Genomic DNA, 15451 nt, shown 5'->3' on the forward strand with positions numbered 1-15451 from the left:
TGCATAGGCTGGACAGAGATTGCTTGGAGCAGCCAAAATATAATAACGGCCATGGCGCTCAAGTAAAGCAGAAAGCTTTTAGTATACACCTTTTGCACTCTTGTCAACGAAGCTGGGCTCTGTGAATGCTCACCCTACGCAAGAAAAGAGAACAGACTTTGCTGGTGACATAAATATATCTCGCCTGATCGAGCACGATCGAGCTCTGAGTGAGCAGCTGTGCAATGGTCATCTTTACCAAAGGGGAGATGCTGCTTTTGCCAGTGTCACGCCCATGCTCTCAGGGCTGGAGGGAGGAGGGCTGCTTTTTGTTTTTACAGGCAAAAGGAAAGGCCCAGCCCTCAGAGCTTCTGCCAATGCATATCCCAGCAGGTGCAAAATAAAGTCTCTCCCCCACCTTGCCAGCTGCAGATTGATCAGAAGACTGCTAGTCTAGTGTGTTGGGCCACTCTCTCTCTTCTGTGTATCGTCCTCTCTTATTACATAAACAGCATAAGAGGAAGGAAGGAAGGAAGGAAGGAAGGAAGGAAGGAAGGAAGGAAGGAAGGAAGGAAGGAAGGAAGGAAGGAAGGAAGGAAGGAAGGAAGGAAGGAAGGAAGGAAGGAACAGTGTATCGCAAGCACCTTTCACCCTGATGTCAATGGTCCACCAACCTTCGGGATGAGGAGTAGACCTGTGAAGACGCTCAGCCTTTGCATCATTTAGGGACGAGGACGGGCTTTAGGAGCAAACGTTAGGAAGAGATACTCTTGTGCTACAATCCTCAAGAGGTACAACTGCCAAGTCAAATCCCTACATATTGTCTAGATTACTCTGCAAGTGTAGGCTCGTTGGTCTAGGGGTATGATTCTCGCTTCGGGTGCGAGAGGTCCCGGGTTCAAATCCCGGACGAGCCCATTGATTGGTGCCTGGCCCGATACTTTTTTACACATGTGTTTTTCAATTCTATAGACTGTGGACTGATGGATGGACAATGGTCGATGAACATTGGGCTTCCTAAGCCTCTTTGCGGACCGCCTCATTGCGCCATGCATTAAGGAGTCCCAAGTAGCTCTCAGTCACCTTTCTGGATTTGTTTGTTAATTCATGGCTGTCCCATACCAATGCCTAAAGAGGCCCTTACATCTTCAGACTGCACGGCCTCTCAGCTGGCACACTTGTCTGAGTGTTCATGCTTGTAACGCCGTGTGTGTGATGAGCTGCATTTGTAAAGCTTTGGGCGTGAGGCATTTGATAAGTGTTCAAACAGAGACAATTGCACTGTTACTTGACCCTATTCTCTCAACCGCCAGAGGGCATAGCATGCAGCAGTTTCTGTAGTGTAGTGGTTATCACGTTCGCCTTACACGCGAAAGGTCCCTGGTTCGAGACCGGGCAGAAACAGCAGAGGGTGGCATTTTACACTTTTCATGTTCCACCATCTCGAAGCTCAAGCCATGAACTTATTTGCAGTTGCAACGGAAGAAGCAGTTCCTCTGACACGCTTTGAAATAAATTCTGAGTAGACGAGCGCACTCACATTTGCTCCGAATATGTGATGAATTAAAATTGCATGCCTGCATATGTGCGTGCTTATGTATAGTTGGATGGAAAGCTGAGGGAGCAGTTGTGCATTGCTATTTCTTACAGAAGGGTGGCGCTGCTTTTCCCTGAGCAATGTTCATGCACCCAGGCAGATGTGATATTGGATTTTTCTTTTTTTCAAGGGCAAAAGAAAATTCCTAGCCCTCAGAGCTTCTGCCAATGCAGATCCGGTGCAAAATGAAGGCTCTCACTCGCTCACTTTGTCCACTTTCAATTGATCAGCAGACCGCGTTGGTGTTGTGCTAGATTTCTTCTTCTGTGCATCAACAGCTCTTTTATACGTACCCTTCACGGGCGAATGGAAGGGAGGGTGTGCCACCAGCTTCATTGATCCTGATGTCAATGTGCCAACACCTTCAGGACGAGAAGAAGAGCTATGAAGACAGTCAGAGCGTGCCGACTGGGGCATTCATTTGGCTCATACACCGACAAGGCTTTCAGCGGCAGGAACAAACTTCAGGAATAGGCATTCTTGGCCTCGAAGCCTAAGGGGGGTGGAAACGCTGAGTACAATTCCGTCAGATGATCACAGGACCGTGGCTCGTTGGTCTAGGGGTATGATTCTCGCTTTGGGTGCGAGAGGTCCGGAGGAGCCCGATCAAGGTGGGTAACTTGAGCTCCTTTTTTTTTTTTCCAATGTTATTTTCATTGGACAGACTCTCTGGCTTTCTCGGTAAGCAGTAGTCGATGAACAATTCACTTCCTGAACCTCTTTGCCTGCCATGTCCTTGCGACAAGCACTTTGTGTTCTCTGTTAGCTCTCAGTAACATTCCTTGATTTGCTTGTGAGTTTTGGCCGTCCGATCTCAAAGTGGAAATATGTCCTTCCCTCTGTACGCTGCATAGACCCTCAACAGGCATACTTGTATATGTGCGCATGCTTGATAGGACGTATGTTTTAGGCTGGATTGTGTGAGCTTCAGGCGCAAGGCATTTGATTAGTCTTTAAGCAGGTCCACTTGCAAAGCCCTTTGCACCTGTTCTCCCAGTCCCTACAAAGGGATGCAAGCAGTTGTTTCTGTAGTGTAGTGGTTAGCACGTTCGAGACCGGGCAGAAACACTCTCTGCTGGCATTTTACACAAAATCGTTTTTTTCCCCTTTTGTCACACACAAATGTAAAGTATGAACTTATTTGCGTTCCCATGGAAATAGCATATGCTCTCAAGAGCTTGAGAAATACACTGGGAAGGCAAGCATCCTCACATGTATTGTGTATATGGGGCCAATAATAAAATGCACGCGCCTTCATTTTGTGTATGTAATGTTGCAGAGCACAGAGAGGATTTCTTTTCCCTACTGCTGGGTATTTGGGTCTCTGGGATCACAGTTGGGTCCGCTCCGTCCTCTGAAATGGTGGATATTAGTTACATAGGTTAGTGTACCAAAGAAATATCACATTTTCATATACAGCTTCTTCATTTCTGTGTTCTGAGGGATTACCAGTTGTAAGAAATGCACTTGCCGGTACAGTGATTCCCTGGCTTTCTCTGGCCCGAGAAAGCTTTTCCTCTGAACTGGGAACAGAAGTTGGACTGCTTCTGCTGAACTTCCTGAAAGCATAGCTGGCGGGAGGAGGGACTTTTTGAGTGCTGGGAAAATTTGAGCTGGAAATTTGCATAGGCTGGACAGAGATTGCTTGGAGCAGCCAAAATATAATAACGGCCATGGCGCTCAAGTAAAGCAGAAAGCTTTTAGTATACACCTTTTGCACTCTTGTCAACGAAGCTGGGCTCTGTGAATGCTCACCCTACGCAAGAAAAGAGAACAGACTTTGCTGGTGACCTAAATATATCTCGCCTGATCGAGCACGATCGAGCTCTGAGTGAGCAGCTTTGCAATGGTCATCTTTACCAAAGGGGAGATGCTGCTTTTGCCAGTGTCACACCCATGCTCTCAGGGCTGGAGGGAGGAGGGCTGCTTTTTGTTTTTACAGGCAAAAGGAAAGGCCCAGCCCTCAGAGCTTCTGCCAATGCATATCCCAGCAGGTGCAAAATAAAGTCTTTCCCCCACCTTGCCAGCTGCAGATTGATCAGAAGACTGCTAGTCTAGTGTGTTGGGCCACTCTCTCTCTTCTGTGTATCGTCCCCTCTTATTACATAAACAGCATAAGAGGAAGGAAGGAAGGAAGGCAGGAAGGAAGGAAGGAAGGAAGGAAGGAAGGAAGGAAGGAAGGAAGGAAGGAAGGAAGGAAGGAAGGAAGGAAGGAAGGAAGGAAGGAAGGAAGGAAGGAAGGAAGGAAGGAAGGAAGGAAGGAAGGAAGGAAGGAAGGAAGGAAGGAAGGAAGGAAGGAAGGAAGGAAGGAAGGAAGGAAGGAAGGGAAGGAACAGTGTATCGCAAGCACCTTTCACCCTGATGTCAATGGTCCACCAACCTTCGGGATGAGGAGTAGACCTGTGAAGACGCTCAGCCTTTGCATCATTTAGGGACGAGGACGGGCTTTAGGAGCAAACGTTAGGAAGAGATACTCTTGTGCTACAATCCTCAAGAGGTACAACTGCCAAGTCAAATCCCTACATATTGTCTAGACTACTCTGCAAGTGTAGGCTCGTTGGTCTAGGGGTATGATTCTCGCTTCGGGTGCGAGAGGTCCCGGGTTCAAATCCCGGACGAGCCCATTGATTGGTGCCTGGCCCGATACTTTTTTACACATGTGTTTTTCAATTCTATAGACTCTGGACTGATGGATGGACAATGGTCGATGAACATTGGGCTTCCTAAGCCTCTTTGCGGACCGCCTCATTGCGCCATGCATTAAGGAGTCCCAAGTAGCTCTCAGTCACCTTTCTGGATTTGTTTGTTAATTCATGGCTGTCCCATACCAATGCCTAAAGAGGCCCTTACATCTTCAGACTGCACGGCCTCTCAGCTGGCACACTTGTCTGAGTGTTCATGCTTGTAACGCCGTGTGTGTGATGAGCTGCATTTGTAAAGCTTTGGGCGTGAGGCATTTGATAAGTGTTCAAACAGAGACAATTGCACTGTTACTTGACCCTATTCTCTCAACCGCCAGAGGGCATAGCATGCAGCAGTTTCTGTAGTGTAGTGGTTATCACGTTCGCCTTACACGCGAAAGGTCCCTGGTTCGAGACCGGGCAGAAACAGCAGAGGGTGGCATTTTACACTTTTCATGTTCCACCATCTCGAAGCTCAAGCCATGAACTTATTTGCAGTTGCAACGGAAGAAGCAGTTCCTCTGACACGCTTTGAAATAAATTCTGAGTAGACGAGCGCACTCACATTTGCTCCGAATATGTGATGAATTAAAATTGCATGCCTGCATATGTGCGTGCTTATGTATAGTTGGATGGAAAGCTGAGGGAGCAGTTGTGCAATGCTATTTCTTACAGAAGGGTGGCGCTGCTTTTCCCTGAGCAATGTTCATGCACCCAGGCAGATGTGATATTGGATTTTTCTTTTTTTCAAGGGCAAAAGAAAATTCCTAGCCCTCAGAGCTTCTGCCAATGCAGATCCGGTGCAAAATGAAGGCTCTCACTCGCTCACTTTGTCCACTTTCAATTGATCAGCAGACCGCGTTGGTGTTGTGCTAGATTTCTTCTTCTGTGCATCAACAGCTCTTTTATACGTACCCTTCACGGGCGAATGGAAGGGAGGGTGTGCCACCAGCTTCATTGATCCTGATGTCAATGTGCCAACACCTTCAGGACGAGAAGAAGAGCTATGAAGACAGTCAGAGCGTGCCGACTGGGGCATTCATTTGGCTCATACACCGACAAGGCTTTCAGCGGCAGGAACAAACTTCAGGAATAGGCATTCTTGGCCTCGAAGCCTAAGGGGGGTGGAAACGCTGAGTACAATTCCGTCAGATGATCACAGGACCGTGGCTCGTTGGTCTAGGGGTATGATTCTCGCTTTGGGTGCGAGAGGTCCGGAGGAGCCCGATCAAGGTGGGTAACTTGAGCTCCTTTTTTTTTTTTCCAATGTTATTTTCATTGGACAGACTCTCTGGCTTTCTCGGTAAGCAGTAGTCGATGAACAATTCACTTCCTGAACCTCTTTGCCTGCCATGTCCTTGCGACAAGCACTTTGTGTTCTCTGTTAGCTCTCAGTAACATTCCTTGATTTGCTTGTGAGTTTTGGCCGTCCGATCTCAAAGTGGAAATATGTCCTTCCCTCTGTACGCTGCATAGACCCTCAACAGGCATACTTGTATATGTGCGCATGCTTGATAGGACGTATGTTTTAGGCTGGATTGTGTGAGCTTCAGGCGCAAGGCATTTGATTAGTCTTTAAGCAGGTCCACTTGCAAAGCCCTTTGCACCTGTTCTCCCAGTCCCTACAAAGGGATGCAAGCAGTTGTTTCTGTAGTGTAGTGGTTAGCACGTTCGAGACCGGGCAGAAACACTCTCTGCTGGCATTTTACACAAAATCGTTTTTTTCCCCTTTTGTCACACACAAATGTAAAGTATGAACTTATTTGCGTTCCCATGGAAATAGCATATGCTCTCAAGAGCTTGAGAAATACACTGGGAAGGCAAGCATCCTCACATGTATTGTGTATATGGGGCCAATAATAAAATGCACGCGCCTTCATTTTGTGTATGTAATGTTGCAGAGCACAGAGAGGATTTCTTTTCCCTACTGCTGGGTATTTGGGTCTCTGGGATCACAGTTGGGTCCGCTCCGTCCTCTGAAATGGTGGATATTAGTTACATAGGTTAGTGTACCAAAGAAATATCACATTTTCATATACAGCTTCTTCATTTCTGTGTTCTGAGGGATTACCAGTTGTAAGAAATGCACTTGCCGGTACAGTGATTCCCTGGCTTTCTCTGGCCCGAGAAAGCTTTTCCTCTGAACTGGGAACAGAAGTTGGACTGCTTCTGCTGAACTTCCTGAAAGCATAGCTGGTGGGAGGAGGGACTTTTTGAGTGCTGGGAAAATTTGAGCTGGAAATTTGCATAGGCTGGACAGAGATTGCTTGGAGCAGCCAAAATATAATAACGGCCATGGCGCTCAAGTAAAGCAGAAAGCTTTTAGTATACACCTTTTGCACTCTTGTCAACGAAGCTGGGCTCTGTGAATGCTCACCCTACGCAAGAAAAGAGAACAGACTTTGCTGGTGACCTAAATATATCTCGCCTGATCGAGCACGATCGAGCTCTGAGTGAGCAGCTTTGCAATGGTCATCTTTACCAAAGGGGAGATGCTGCTTTTGCCAGTGTCACACCCATGCTCTCAGGGCTGGAGGGAGGAGGGCTGCTTTTTGTTTTTACAGGCAAAAGGAAAGGCCCAGCCCTCAGAGCTTCTGCCAATGCATATCCCAGCAGGTGCAAAATAAAGTCTTTCCCCCACCTTGCCAGCTGCAGATTGATCAGAAGACTGCTAGTCTAGTGTGTTGGGCCACTCTCTCTCTTCTGTGTATCGTCCCCTCTTATTACATAAACAGCATAAGAGGAAGGAAGGAAGGAAGGAAGGAAGGAAGGAAGGAAGGAAGGAAGGAAGGAAGGAAGGAAGGAAGGAAGGAAGGAAGGAAGGAAGGAAGGAAGGAAGGAAGGAAGGAAGGAAGGAAGGAAGGAAGGAAGGAAGGAAGGAAGGAAGGAAGGAAGGAAGGAAGGAAGGAAGGAAGGAAGGAAGGAAGGAACAGTGTATCGCAAGCACCTTTCACCCTGATGTCAATGGTCCACCAACCTTCGGGATGAGGAGTAGACCTGTGAAGACGCTCAGCCTTTGCATCATTTAGGGACGAGGACGGGCTTTAGGAGCAAACGTTAGGAAGAGATACTCTTGTGCTACAATCCTCAAGAGGTACAACTGCCAAGTCAAATCCCTACATATTGTCTAGACTACTCTGCAAGTGTAGGCTCGTTGGTCTAGGGGTATGATTCTCGCTTCGGGTGCGAGAGGTCCCGGGTTCAAATCCCGGACGAGCCCATTGATTGGTGCCTGGCCCGATACTTTTTTACACATGTGTTTTTCAATTCTATAGACTCTGGACTGATGGATGGACAATGGTCGATGAACATTGGGCTTCCTAAGCCTCTTTGCGGACCGCCTCATTGCGCCATGCATTAAGGAGTCCCAAGTAGCTCTCAGTCACCTTTCTGGATTTGTTTGTTAATTCATGGCTGTCCCATACCAATGCCTAAAGAGGCCCTTACATCTTCAGACTGCACGGCCTCTCAGCTGGCACACTTGTCTGAGTGTTCATGCTTGTAACGCCGTGTGTGTGATGAGCTGCATTTGTAAAGCTTTGGGCGTGAGGCATTTGATAAGTGTTCAAACAGAGACAATTGCACTGTTACTTGACCCTATTCTCTCAACCGCCAGAGGGCATAGCATGCAGCAGTTTCTGTAGTGTAGTGGTTATCACGTTCGCCTTACACGCGAAAGGTCCCTGGTTCGAGACCGGGCAGAAACAGCAGAGGGTGGCATTTTACACTTTTCATGTTCCACCATCTCGAAGCTCAAGCCATGAACTTATTTGCAGTTGCAACGGAAGAAGCAGTTCCTCTGACACGCTTTGAAATAAATTCTGAGTAGACGAGCGCACTCACATTTGCTCCGAATATGTGATGAATTAAAATTGCATGCCTGCATATGTGCGTGCTTATGTATAGTTGGATGGAAAGCTGAGGGAGCAGTTGTGCAATGCTATTTCTTACAGAAGGGTGGCGCTGCTTTTCCCTGAGCAATGTTCATGCACCCAGGCAGATGTGATATTGGATTTTTCTTTTTTTCAAGGGCAAAAGAAAATTCCTAGCCCTCAGAGCTTCTGCCAATGCAGATCCGGTGCAAAATGAAGGCTCTCACTCGCTCACTTTGTCCACTTTCAATTGATCAGCAGACCGCGTTGGTGTTATGCTAGATTTCTTCTTCTGTGCATCAACAGCTCTTTTATACGTACCCTTCACGGGCGAATGGAAGGGAGGGTGTGCCACCAGCTTCATTGATCCTGATGTCAATGTGCCAACACCTTCAGGACGAGAAGAAGAGCTATGAAGACAGTCAGAGCGTGCCGACTGGGGCATTCATTTGGCTCATACACCGACAAGGCTTTCAGCGGCAGGAACAAACTTCAGGAATAGGCATTCTTGGCCTCGAAGCCTAAGGGGGGTGGAAACGCTGAGTACAATTCCGTCAGATGATCACAGGACCGTGGCTCGTTGGTCTAGGGGTATGATTCTCGCTTTGGGTGCGAGAGGTCCGGAGGAGCCCGATCAAGGTGGGTAACTTGAGCTCCTTTTTTTTTTTCCAATGTTATTTTCATTGGACAGACTCTCTGGCTTTCTCGGTAAGCAGTAGTCGATGAACAATTCACTTCCTGAACCTCTTTGCCTGCCATGTCCTTGCGACAAGCACTTTGTGTTCTCTGTTAGCTCTCAGTAACATTCCTTGATTTGCTTGTGAGTTTTGGCCGTCCGATCTCAAAGTGGAAATATGTCCTTCCCTCTGTACGCTGCATAGACCCTCAACAGGCATACTTGTATATGTGCGCATGCTTGATAGGACGTATGTTTTAGGCTGGATTGTGTGAGCTTCAGGCGCAAGGCATTTGATTAGTCTTTAAGCAGGTCCACTTGCAAAGCCCTTTGCACCTGTTCTCCCAGTCCCTACAAAGGGATGCAAGCAGTTGTTTCTGTAGTGTAGTGGTTAGCACGTTCGAGACCGGGCAGAAACACTCTCTGCTGGCATTTTACACAAAATCGTTTTTTTCCCCTTTTGTCACACACAAATGTAAAGTATGAACTTATTTGCGTTCCCATGGAAATAGCATATGCTCTCAAGAGCTTGAGAAATACACTGGGAAGGCAAGCATCCTCACATGTATTGTGTATATGGGGCCAATAATAAAATGCACGCGCCTTCATTTTGTGTATGTAATGTTGCAGAGCACAGAGAGGATTTCTTTTCCCTACTGCTGGGTATTTGGGTCTCTGGGATCACAGTTGGGTCCGCTCCGTCCTCTGAAATGGTGCATATTAGTTACATAGGTTAGTGTACCAAAGAAATATCACATTTTCATATACAGCTTCTTCATTTCTGTGTTCTGAGGGATTACCAGTTGTAAGAAATGCACTTGCCGGTACAGTGATTCCCTGGCTTTCTCTGGCCCGAGAAAGCTTTTCCTCTGAACTGGGAACAGAAGTTGGACTGCTTCTGCTGAACTTCCTGAAAGCATAGCTGGCGGGAGGAGGGACTTTTTGAGTGCTGGGAAAATTTGAGCTGGAAATTTGCATAGGCTGGACAGAGATTGCTTGGAGCAGCCAAAATATAATAACGGCCATGGCGCTCAAGTAAAGCAGAAAGCTTTTAGTATACACCTTTTGCACTCTTGTCAACGAAGCTGGGCTCTGTGAATGCTCACCCTACGCAAGAAAAGAGAACAGACTTTGCTGGTGACCTAAATATATATCTCGCCTGATCGAGCACGATCGAGCTCTGAGTGAGCAGCTGTGCAATGGTCATCTTTACCAAAGGGGAGATGCTGCTTTTGCCAGTGTCACGCCCATGCTCTCAGGGCTGGAGGGAGGAGGGCTGCTTTTTGTTTTTACAGGCAAAAGGAAAGGCCCAGCCCTCAGAGCTTCTGCCAATGCATATCCCAGCAGGTGCAAAATAAAGTCTCTCCCCCACCTTGCCAGCTGCAGATTGATCAGAAGACTGCTAGTCTAGTGTGTTGGGCCACTCTCTCTCTTCTGTGTATCGTCCCCTCTTATTACATAAACAGCATAAGAGGAAGGAAGGAAGGAAGGAAGGAAGGAAGGAAGGAAGGAAGGAAGGAAGGAAGGAAGGAAGGAAGGAAGGAAGGAAGGAAGGAAGGAAGGAAGGAAGGAAGGAAGGAAGGAAGGAAGGAAGGAAGGAAGGAAGGAAGGAAGGAAGGAAGGAAGGAAGGAAGGAAGGAAGGAAGGAAGGAACAGTGTATCGCAAGCACCTTTCACCCTGATGTCAATGGTCCACCAACCTTCGGGATGAGGAGTAGACCTGTGAAGACGCTCAGCCTTTGCATCATTTAGGGACAAGGACGGGCTTTAGGAGCAAACGTTAGGAAGAGATACTCTTGTGCTACAATCCTCAAGAGGTACAACTGCCAAGTCAAATCCCTACATATTGTCTAGACTACTCTGCAAGTGTAGGCTCGTTGGTCTAGGGGTATGATTCTCGCTTCGGGTGCGAGAGGTCCCGGGTTCAAATCCCGGACGAGCCCATTGATTGGTGCCTGGCCCGATACTTTTTTTACACATGTGTTTTTCAATTCTATAGACTGTGGACTGATGGATGGACAATGGTCGATGAACATTGGGCTTCCTAAGCCTCTTTGCGGACCGCCTCATTGCGCCATGCATTAAGGAGTCCCAAGTAGCTCTCAGTCACCTTTCTGGATTTGTTTGTTAATTCATGGCTGTCCCATACCAATGCCTAAAGAGGCCCTTACATCTTCAGACTGCACGGCCTCTCAGCTGGCACACTTGTCTGAGTGTTCATGCTTGTAACGCCGTGTGTGTGATGAGCTGCATTTGTAAAGCTTTGGGCGTGAGGCATTTGATAAGTGTTCAAACAGAGACAATTGCACTGTTACTTGACCCTATTCTCTCAACCGCCAGAGGGCATAGCATGCAGCAGTTTCTGTAGTGTAGTGGTTATCACGTTCGCCTTACACGCGAAAGGTCCCTGGTTCGAGACCGGGCAGAAACAGCAGAGGGTGGCATTTTACACTTTTCATGTTCCACCATCTCGAAGCGCAAGCCATGAACTTATTTGCAGTTGCAACGGAAGAAGCAGTTCCTCTGACACGCTTTGAAATAAATTCTGAGTAGACGAGCGCACTCACATTTGCTCCGAATATGTGATGAATTAAAATTGCATGCCTGCATATGTGCGTGCTTATGTATAGTTGGATGGAAAGCTGAGGGAGCAGTTGTGCAATGCTATTTCTTACAGAAGGGTGGCGCTGCTTTTCCCTGAGCAATGTTCATGCACCCAGGCAGATGTGATATTGGATTTTTCTTTTTTTCAAGGGCAAAAGAAAATTCCTAGCCCTCAGAGCTTCTGCCAATGCAGATCCGGTGCAAAATGAAGGCTCTCACTCGCTCACTTTGTCCACTTTCAATTGATCAGCAGACCGCGTTGGTGTTGTGCTAGATTTCTTCTTCTGTGCATCAACAGCTCTTTTATACGTACCCTTCACGGGCGAATGGAAGGGAGGGTGTGCCACCAGCTTCATTGATCCTGATGTCAATGTGCCAACACCTTCAGGACGAGAAGAAGAGCTATGAAGACAGTCAGAGCGTGCCGACTGGGGCATTCATTTGGCTCATACACCGACAAGGCTTTCAGCGGCAGGAACAAACTTCAGGAATAGGCATTCTTGGCCTCGAAGCCTAAGGGGGGTGGAAACGCTGAGTACAATTCCGTCAGATGATCACAGGACCGTGGCTCGTTGGTCTAGGGGTATGATTCTCGCTTTGGGTGCGAGAGGTCCGGAGGAGCCCGATCAAGGTGGGTAACTTGAGCTCCTTTTTTTTTTTTCCAATGTTATTTTCATTGGACAGACTCTCTGGCTTTCTCGGTAAGCAGTAGTCGATGAACAATTCACTTCCTGAACCTCTTTGCCTGCCATGTCCTTGCGACAAGCACTTTGTGTTCTCTGTTAGCTCTCAGTAACATTCCTTGATTTGCTTGTGAGTTTTGGCCGTCCGATCTCAAAGTGGAAATTTGTCCTTCCCTCTGTACGCTGCATAGACCCTCAACAGGCATACTTGTATATGTGCGCATGCTTGATAGGACGTATGTTTTAGGCTGGATTGTGTGAGCTTCAGGCGCAAGGCATTTGATTAGTCTTTAAGCAGGTCCACTTGCAAAGCCCTTTGCACCTGTTCTCCCAGTCCCTACAAAGGGATGCAAGCAGTTGTTTCTGTAGTGTAGTGGTTAGCACGTTCGAGACCGGGCAGAAACACTCTCTGCTGGCATTTTACACAAAATCGTTTTTTTCCCCTTTTGTCACACACAAATGTAAAGTATGAACTTATTTGCGTTCCCATGGAAATAGCATATGCTCTCAAGAGCTTGAGAAATACACTGGGAAGGCAAGCATCCTCACATGTATTGTGTATATGGGGCCAATAATAAAATGCACGCGCCTTCATTTTGTGTATGTAATGTTGCAGAGCACAGAGAGGATTTCTTTTCCCTACTGCTGGGTATTTGGGTCTCTGGGATCACAGTTGGGTCCGCTCCGTCCTCTGAAATGGTGCATATTAGTTACATAGGTTAGTGTACCAAAGAAATATCACATTTTCATATACAGCTTCTTCATTTCTGTGTTCTGAGGGATTACCAGTTGTAAGAAATGCACTTGCCGGTACAGTGATTCCCTGGCTTTCTCTGGCCCGAGAAAGCTTTTCCTCTGAACTGGGAACAGAAGTTGGACTGCTTCTGCTGAACTTCCTGAAAGCATAGCTGGCGGGAGGAGGGACTTTTTGAGTGCTGGGAAAATTTGAGCTGGAAATTTGCATAGGCTGGACAGAGATTGCTTGGAGCAGCCAAAATATAATAACGGCCATGGCGCTCAAGTAAAGCAGAAAGCTTTTAGTATACACCTTTTGCACTCTTGTCAACGAAGCTGGGCTCTGTGAATGCTCACCCTACGCAAGAAAAGAGAACAGACTTTGCTGGTGACCTAAATATATCTCGCCTGATCGAGCACGATCGAGCTCTGAGTGAGCAGCTTTGCAATGGTCATCTTTACCAAAGGGGAGATGCTGCTTTTGCCAGTGTCACACCCATGCTCTCAGGGCTGGAGGGAGGAGGGCTGCTTTTTGTTTTTACAGGCAAAAGGAAAGGCCCAGCCCTCAGAGCTTCTGCCAATGCATATCCCAGCAGGTGCAAAATAAAGTCTTTCCCCCACCTTGCCAGCTGCAGATTGATCAGAAGACTGCTAGTCTAGTGTGTTGGGCCACTCTCTCTCTTCTGTGTATCGTCCCCTCTTATTACATAAACAGCATAAGAGGAAGGAAGGAAGGAAGGAAGGAAGGAAGGAAGGAAGGAAGGAAGGAAGGAAGGAAGGAAGGAAGGAAGGAAGGAAGGAAGGAAGGAAGGAAGGAAGGAAGGAAGGAAGGAAGGAAGGAAGGAAGGAAGGAAGGAAGGAAGGAAGGAAGGAAGGAAGGAAGGAAGGAAGGAAGGAAGGAACAGTGTATCGCAAGCACCTTTCACCCTGATGTCAATGGTCCACCAACCTTCGGGATGAGGAGTAGACCTGTGAAGACGCTCAGCCTTTGCATCATTTAGGGACGAGGACGGGCTTTAGGAGCAAACGTTAGGAAGAGATACTCTTGTGCTACAATCCTCAAGAGGTACAACTGCCAAGTCAAATCCCTACATATTGTCTAGACTACTCTGCAAGTGTAGGCTCGTTGGTCTAGGGGTATGATTCTCGCTTCGGGTGCGAGAGGTCCCGGGTTCAAATCCCGGACGAGCCCATTGATTGGTGCCTGGCCCGATACTTTTTTACACATGTGTTTTTCAATTCTATAGACTGTGGACTGATGGATGGACAATGGTCGATGAACATTGGGCTTCCTAAGCCTCTTTGCGGACCGCCTCATTGCGCCATGCATTAAGGAGTCCCAAGTAGCTCTCAGTCACCTTTCTGGATTTGTTTGTTAATTCATGGCTGTCCCATACCAATGCCTAAAGAGGCCCTTACATCTTCAGACTGCACGGCCTCTCAGCTGGCACACTTGTCTGAGTGTTCATGCTTGTAACGCCGTGTGTGTGATGAGCTGCATTTGTAAAGCTTTGGGCGTGAGGCATTTGATAAGTGTTCAAACAGAGACAATTGCACTGTTACTTGACCCTATTCTCTCAACCGCCAGAGGGCATAGCATGCAGCAGTTTCTGTAGTGTAGTGGTTATCACGTTCGCCTTACACGCGAAAGGTCCCTGGTTCGAGACCGGGCAGAAACAGCAGAGGGTGGCATTTTACACTTTTCATGTTCCACCATCTCGAAGCGCAAGCCATGAACTTATTTGCAGTTGCAACGGAAGAAGCAGTTCCTCTGACACGCTTTGAAATAAATTCTGAGTAGACGAGCGCACTCACATTTGCTCCGAATATGTGATGAATTAAAATTGCATGCCTGCATATGTGCGTGCTTATGTATAGTTGGATGGAAAGCTGAGGGAGCAGTTGTGCAATGCTATTTCTTACAGAAGGGTGGCGCTGCTTTTCCCTGAGCAATGTTCATGCACCCAGGCAGATGTGATATTGGATTTTTCTTTTTTTCAAGGGCAAAAGAAAATTCCTAGCCCTCAGAGCTTCTGCCAATGCAGATCCGGTGCAAAATGAAGGCTCTCACTCGCTCACTTTGTCCACTTTCAATTGATCAGCAGACCGCGTTGGTGTTGTGCTAGATTTCTTCTTCTGTGCATCAACAGCTCTTTTATACGTACCCTTCACGGGCGAATGGAAGGGAGGGTGTGCCACCAGCTTCATTGATCCTGATGTCAATGTGCCAACACCTTCAGGACGAGAAGAAGAGCTATGAAGACAGTCAGAGCGTGCCGACTGGGGCATTCATTTGGCTCATACACCGACAAGGCTTTCAGCGGCAGGAACAAACTTCAGGAATAGGCATTCTTGGCCTCGAAGCCTAAGGGGGGTGGAAACGCTGAGTACAATTCCGTCAGATGATCACAGGACCGTGGCTCGTTGGTCTAGGGGTATGATTCTCGCTTTGGGTGCGAGAGGTCCGGAGGAGCCCGATCAAGGTGGGTAACTTGAGCTCCTTTTTTTTTTTTCCAATGTTATTTTCATTGGACAGACTCTCTGGCTTTCTCGGTAAGCAGTAGTCGATGAACAATTCACTTCCTGAACCTCTTTGCCTGCCATGTCCTTGCGACAAGCACTTT

The 15451-nt window shown here is 47.5% G+C and overlaps 10 non-coding genes across 10 annotated transcripts; all 10 read left to right on the forward strand.

The window, feature by feature from the left end:
• Positions 1 to 824: 824 nt before the first annotated feature.
• Positions 825 to 896, forward strand: TRNAP-CGG (transfer RNA proline (anticodon CGG)). Its single transcript has one exon. It is a non-coding gene; the product is annotated as a tRNA-Pro (tRNA).
• A 414-nt stretch (positions 897 to 1310) lies between these two features.
• On the forward strand, positions 1311 to 1383 carry TRNAV-UAC (transfer RNA valine (anticodon UAC)). Its single transcript has one exon. It is a non-coding gene; the product is annotated as a tRNA-Val (tRNA).
• Positions 1384 to 4127: 2744 nt separating this feature from the next.
• Positions 4128 to 4199, forward strand: TRNAP-CGG (transfer RNA proline (anticodon CGG)). Its single transcript has one exon. It is a non-coding gene; the product is annotated as a tRNA-Pro (tRNA).
• Positions 4200 to 4613: 414 nt separating this feature from the next.
• Positions 4614 to 4686, forward strand: TRNAV-UAC (transfer RNA valine (anticodon UAC)). The gene has a single exon. It is a non-coding gene; the product is annotated as a tRNA-Val (tRNA).
• A 2719-nt stretch (positions 4687 to 7405) lies between these two features.
• TRNAP-CGG (transfer RNA proline (anticodon CGG)) lies at positions 7406 to 7477 on the forward strand. Its single transcript has one exon. It is a non-coding gene; the product is annotated as a tRNA-Pro (tRNA).
• A 414-nt stretch (positions 7478 to 7891) lies between these two features.
• TRNAV-UAC (transfer RNA valine (anticodon UAC)) lies at positions 7892 to 7964 on the forward strand. The gene has a single exon. It is a non-coding gene; the product is annotated as a tRNA-Val (tRNA).
• A 2712-nt stretch (positions 7965 to 10676) lies between these two features.
• On the forward strand, positions 10677 to 10748 carry TRNAP-CGG (transfer RNA proline (anticodon CGG)). The gene has a single exon. It is a non-coding gene; the product is annotated as a tRNA-Pro (tRNA).
• Positions 10749 to 11163: 415 nt separating this feature from the next.
• TRNAV-UAC (transfer RNA valine (anticodon UAC)) lies at positions 11164 to 11236 on the forward strand. Its single transcript has one exon. It is a non-coding gene; the product is annotated as a tRNA-Val (tRNA).
• A 2711-nt stretch (positions 11237 to 13947) lies between these two features.
• TRNAP-CGG (transfer RNA proline (anticodon CGG)) lies at positions 13948 to 14019 on the forward strand. Its single transcript has one exon. It is a non-coding gene; the product is annotated as a tRNA-Pro (tRNA).
• Positions 14020 to 14433: 414 nt separating this feature from the next.
• TRNAV-UAC (transfer RNA valine (anticodon UAC)) lies at positions 14434 to 14506 on the forward strand. Its single transcript has one exon. It is a non-coding gene; the product is annotated as a tRNA-Val (tRNA).
• The last annotated feature ends 945 nt before the right edge of the window (positions 14507 to 15451 follow it).

This window comes from Ambystoma mexicanum, chromosome 2q, assembly GCF_040938575.1.
Source record: "Ambystoma mexicanum isolate Mex_15411 chromosome 2q, UKY_AmexF1_1, whole genome shotgun sequence".
NCBI classification, from domain to species: domain Eukaryota; kingdom Metazoa; phylum Chordata; class Amphibia; order Caudata; family Ambystomatidae; genus Ambystoma; species Ambystoma mexicanum.